A 6,636-nucleotide genomic window follows, 5' to 3' on the forward strand; every position below is an offset into this window, starting at 1 on the left:
TTTAAAGATACAACCCAGACTCTAACTATTTCCTCAGCTAGTTTTTGAAAATAATCTTCATCTGAGATGCACCAATTCAAAGGTAGAAAGTCATTTTATTTGAAATAATTCCAGAGGGCCCTTTCAGTGACTTCTACTTTTTCTGTAAGCTTGACTTTCTTAGATTTTCTCCCAACATACTTGTAATTGATTTTGAGTGAAGGCTTGTCTAAAGGTAGGTTTATGATTTTCTTGAGAGAGGTTTGGTTTGAGATGATTGGTGTTTAAGAAAGGTGTTTGCAGTTTGTTTGTATAGAAATTTTGGTTTAGAGGTTAGAGGTGGTTTGATGTTTGAGGTTGTTGACTTTGAAGATCGAGCTAAAGGTTGAGCAGTTTGTGTTTGGATTTTTAGGATTTGGTGTGATTATGAGCCATCATGGTTTTTCTTGCTTCCCCTCTCAATTCTTCTCTTCTTCTCATCATCCTTCTTTTCATCTTCCTTCTTCTCTCCTTGACTCTTGTCTTTGCTACCAGCTGCTTTAGAAGCTTGACTTGGATTTGAGCCAGAAGGCTTTTGTTTTTCATCCTTCTGCTCATCATCATCCTCATCTTTCCTTAAATTGTATTGAGTATTTGGCAGCATGGTGTCAGCATTGACAAGGTATCTATCCAAGATTCTTATCATCTCCACATCCTCTTGCTTCTTGTTCTTTTTGTGCTTTAGATCAAACTGTAATGTCATGGTCAGCCTCATGTTTGATCTAACACAATGTTTAGGAATAATTAGATATCTTGCTTGATTGGTAGTTGGACATACATAAACTACTTCTTTGTGTGGATATAGATAGGCTTCTGGAAAAGCTGCTATCTGTGCCTTTTTGAGCCTCGGAGAAGTTGAGTGTTTTCTTGAATTACTTGATTTACTCTGTCAATCATTACATCCAGTTCAGATGCTCTTAAAATTTGAAGATATGGAAGAGTCACCTAGAGACACCTGTCCACACCACCATCACTGATGTTCATGATAATCCTTTTCTCTAGAAAATTATCAACTTTCACCACCACTGCTATTATAAAATTGATGTTTTTGCCCAAAGCTTTCTTGCAAGCCATATAGTTGTGTTGAATAGATACCCTTAGTGCTGCAAGAAGGTCATTGAATTCCTGATCTTGATTTGGTCCTTCTGCAACCCTTAGTAGTCTTCCTTTCCCAATATCAAATTGAGCACTTGAGCTTTATCCCACATGAACAAACTCTTTGGTTTTGATTTAGCATCTCTGGACTGTTGAATCCTAGCCTCAATCTCCCCCTTAGTCTTGGTGACAGGCATGAGGAGGGGAGTTGGTAACTCTGGCCTTATGTGTTCAGGTAAAGCAGGCAGTAAAATGTTGAGCTTCTCCATGATGGCCCCAAAGCAACAAAATTCTGTATTTGAAGGTGCTTATGAGAGTCCACTAGGGCCTGGATGTCTGTTTGTTGACTCTTGACTAGAGAAGTCAAGGCTTGAACCTGTGCATTGAGAGTAGCATTAGAAGTCTGCAATTCTGAGACTTGGTTTTGGAGAGATTGGATTTGCAGATTTGTAGAAGTGGAGCCAGGCTGATAAGAGCTAGTAGATGTTGAGAAGCCAAAAGTTGCTTCCACAGCCTGTTTGATGCCATCCATGAGCAAAGCTGAAGGCTTATATCTGCTTTGATGAAGTTGCTCCAGCTTGACTTTTGTGTCATTTGAATGAGTAATTTGCTGTTGGAGCACTGTATGAAGAGATATAAAGGATTATTTGAGATTTTTGACTTCCTTTTCAATGGTAGTAAGATCCATCCTTGACATTTGATCAGTAAAATGCTTGAACTTGGAAGTGATCTGTACTTGAGATGGGATGATCTCATCCATTATTTCCTTCACTAACTTCCTTATTTTGTCCTCATGACTAGTCAACTTGAGTTCTAGGGCTTTACCAAACAGGTGAAAAGCCTTGAGTTGAGCTTTGTAGACCTCAATGACTGTATCATAGACATCTGGGAGTCAAGGCCTTGGCATTGCTCCCAAGAATTGTAATATACTCATCCCTGAATCTAGCCAAGACTTGATCCATCTCCAACACAAAATCCTGAGATAACCATGCATCTATATTCCCATCCTGCTCTGCATCATTCACAATCTTCTCCTTATGTTTTTCAACATCTTCATTGTATGTGAGCATGATGGCTTGATAGTCTTGATTGCTCATATCAGAAGTGAGTAGATGCTGTGAGATATTTGCCAGTCCAGAAATCTGTTCAACTAGAAGATCATCTATAGATGTAGGTTGAAAACCATATTATTGCAACCATTGAGATAAAATGTGTGGTTGTTGAGATTGTGAAGTGGAGGGTTGAGCTGTTGAGGGATCAGAACCACCTGTGACTGAAGTCCCAGTTTTGCTCACAGACTGCTCCGTGTTTATGACAATGTGTTGTCCTCCACTTGTAAGTGGGAACCTCCAATTGAATTAGAGGGGATTTGACTGGGTTACTGTTATGTACACCAGCCTCAAATCCTTGTGCTTCTTGCAAAACACTGTTACATGAAAGTGATAAACTTGCCTCCCCCATAGCAGGATCATTGGCAATTGAACTCCTAGCATCAACTGCTAATGCAATTTTTGCTAGGGTTTTGATGGGAGTTATTTCTACATGAGGAACCTCCAATTGAATTGGAGATGATTTAGATAGCTCCCCCTCAGGAGTACTACCCTCAAACCTTACAGTCTGTGAACACTGATTTACACATGAAGGTGCATTTAGTATCTCCATGGGGTCTTCAGTAAAAATTGATAAATCCCCCATGGTTTTGATGGTGTCATCAAGGTCTACCCCAGCTAGTAGCCTCTCACCATCTGATTGTAGTGTCTGGGTAGTGAGCAAGGTTTCTTGAACCAAGTCACTTGATTTAGCTTGCACTTGAGAAGTGGATTCAAGTGCTGTAGGTAAAGAAGAAAATTTTAAGATTGGAAGTTGTTGCTCAGAAGTGAGTGTTGGCAGCTCCCCCTGAATGGATGAGGGAGCTTCAAAAGATGTGCCCTCACTGTGTGTGCCATCCTTATTTCTCCTACCATATACTTGAATTGCTTCAGGTGCAGGCTGTGCAGACTCTACACAAGGTGCATTGGGGTGAATGCTCTTTTCAATAGACACATCCTATTGAGAGGATGTATCTAGAGTCTGTTTCATCCCCATTTTTACAACTGCATCCTGTTGGGAGGATACAGAGGTGGCTTGAGTGGTCAACTTAGATTTCTTACTCTTCTTTGATCTCTTGATCAATGGTGACTCAGGTTCTGTTTGGTCCTCACCACTCTCAGTCAAAACAGTTAAGGTTACCTCCTTTCTCTTCCTTTTACTCACCTCATCCTTTTGAGAAGATGAGATGGTTGGCTTCCTAGCTACTAATGGTTTTGAAGGAACATGCTCAACATGAGTAGGTTCCTGTGGGTGTGCCTGTGTTTGTGCTTCCACAAGCTCAGGAACCATTGTTGCACTAAGCTGAATTGCACTAGTTCTCATGTCTGGCATATAATAAGGGTAAGTCTTAAATCTTTCAATCATGAAAGGTGTTAACTTAAGATTTACTGGAACCTTATTCTTAGTAAGAAGTGATCCAAATAGAATTTTAGATACTTGCTTACAGTTGCCAATTAATGACCTGTTTACTCCTTCTAGCATATTTATGTCATCAACTTTATAGTTTAAAGCTGACATAATAAATCTAGGTAGAAAAATTTCCTTACCTCTTGATTCCAATGGCATTGTTAGCCTGGTGCTCAATTCCTCCAGTATGTAGTGTCCTACATTGATCTGTTTATTGGTGGTCATTGAGTAGACCAGCTACTGGACAACACTTGATATTGTCAAATCCTGAATTCCTGCAAGTGAATGCCCTTATTACTGAGTCAAAAAGAAAGGACCATTCCCTCCTTAGATGCTTCTTGTTCATGCCGGTTAGGTTGATCTTCTCAGAATAATTGATAAAGTCCATGAATTCATACAGTTCATACTGAGTTGGAGCCTCCACCAGCTTGTCTGTAGGAATACCCAGTGCCATATTGACATCATTTCCAGAGATCTCCACCTGTTGTCCCTTGATTGTGCAGTTTATCACAATTGTTACAGCTTGGTTCTCATGCACAATTGTCCTTGTTGTAGCTGTGTTCCAAAAGTCCCCTAACACATCCAAATACAACACAGGATTAGTAGTAAGAGCACCTACAAATTAGGTCTCAGATAAGAACTTGGCAAAGCATTGGAAAATCTCAGGCGCTGGGTTTGCATCCAGAAATGCAAGGAAGTTGGTCTCCTTGGGGATGAAGGGTACAATATTGTTGGCTGCCATTGATATGAGTATGAAGTTTAGTGGCTAAAAGAAATTAGTGAGAAAAGAGTGAAAATGAGAGAGAAATTTGTTTTGGATTGAAAAGCTAGGTCACTTGAGATCTCGAAAGTTGTAAGTATGTATATGTATCGAGATGTCTAGGTATTTATAGTAAAAGCAAATGACTTGTCGAGAACTCAAAAATAGATGTTTGGAATTTGTCTATCGAGAAGTTATTTTAAGAAATGAAAAACATATCGATAAGTCATTTTATTTATTCTTGTAGAGAACTAAAAAATAAGCTTATCGAGATGTCAAATAAATATCCAGTTTGCCCTAAATGGACTGAATTTGATTGCAATTTTTATTTGAATAAATTCAAAATAAAATTAGAATAATTTTGCCAAAAGTATTTTACCAAGATAATTTATCAGATTAAATTATTTCATTTTTGAGTTATTGTTAAGTCTAAAAGTAATTCTTGTAGAGAACTCTGTAAGTTAACACTTGTAGAGAACTCTACAATGACTTATCGATAAGTCATAATTAAGCTTATCGAGAAGTCACTCGAGAAGTCAGTAAATTGACTTATCGAGAACTCATTCGAGAAGTCTTAAAATGACTTGTCGATATGTCAGTTAGACTTATCGAGAATTCAGTTCTCTATATACTTTTGAACAGTTTAAGTTTGCCTTGTGTTAATTTGACATATTAAAGATGTACATTAACAGCTTAGCAGTTTACTTAAAATTTTGAAAAATTCCAAGTTAAGTTTTTATTTTGAAAAATAAATATGCAGAGATTTCTGAAATATTTATAATTCATATTTCAGTTAATTTCCAATTAAATCAAATTAATTTTGATTTACTAGAAATTAATCAGCTGCAACCCATTAGCTGAGTTCTTGCCTTAGGATGAAAAATTAAGCATTCCAATTTCACCTACAAGTCTAGTGAAAGTTGCTTCATCCAAAGGTTTAGTAAAAATGTTAGCTAATTATTTTTCGGTTGGAACAAAAATGAGCTCAATGGTACCATTTGTAGCATGTTCTCTAATAAAATGGTACCTTACATCAATATGCTTTGTTCTAGAATGATTAACTGGATTAGCTACTATAGATATAGCACTAGTATTGTCACACATGATAGGAATTTTGTGTAACACTAGACCATAATCCAAAGCACTTGAGCACAACAACTTCCTGCAGCTATGTATTCAGCCTCTGCTATAGAAGTTGATACATATTGTTGTTTCTTGCTATACCAGGATACAAGTCTTTGTCCAATAAATTGACAGCTTCCACTAATATTCTTTCTGTCAACCCTGCATCCAGCAAAATCTACATCTGCGTACCCAACAACTTCAAAACCAGTTCCCTCAGGATACCACAACCCCAAGTTTGGAGTCCCCTTCAAGTATCTGAAAATCCTCTTTACAACCATCAAATGTGATTCTTTTATATTGACTTGAAATCTTGCACATAGACATGTTGCAAACATGATGTATGGTCTACTTGCAGTTAAGTAAAGCAATGATCCAATCATTCCTCTATAGCTTGAAATATCTACACTTTTTCCCTTTCTATCTTCATCCAACTTTGTTACAGTAGACATATGTGTAGATGCAAGTGAACAATCAACCATGCCAAACTTTTTCAATAAATCTTTGACATACTTAGTTTGGCTGATGAAGATCCCATCAGTTCTTTGAGTAACTTGAAGTCCAGGAAAGTAACTTAATCCCCCCATCATACTCATTTCATATTCACTCTGCATAAGCTTAGAAAATCTTTGACAAAGCTTTTCATTTGTAGAACCAAAGATGATATCATCCACATAGATCTGAACTAGGATCATATCTTCACCATATTTCTTGTAGAAGAGAGTCTTGTCTATAGTACCTCTAGTAAAACCATATTTCAGTAGGAATTCTGACAATGTATCAGACCAAGCTCTAGGTGCCTGCTTTAGTCCATATATAGCCTTGAGTAACTTGTACACAAAATTTGGATTTCTGGATTTTCAAATCCAGGTGGCTGTTGCACATAAACCTCTTCTTCTAACTCACCATTTAGGAAGGCACTATTGACATCCATTTGATACACTTTAAAGTTTGAATGTACAACAAATGCTAAAAAATCCTTATTTCTTCAAGTCTTGCAACTGGAGCAAAAGTTTCATCATAATTAATTTCTTCTTCTTGTGAGTAGCCTTTTGCAACCAACCTTGCCTTGTTTCTGGTAACTATACCATTTTCATCCATCTTGTTCCTGAACACCCATTTTGTTCCAATAATGCTTCTATTCT

The sequence above is a fragment of the Apium graveolens genome, chromosome 4 (genome assembly GCF_009905375.1).
Source record: "Apium graveolens cultivar Ventura chromosome 4, ASM990537v1, whole genome shotgun sequence".
Lineage (NCBI taxonomy): Eukaryota > Viridiplantae > Streptophyta > Magnoliopsida > Apiales > Apiaceae > Apium > Apium graveolens.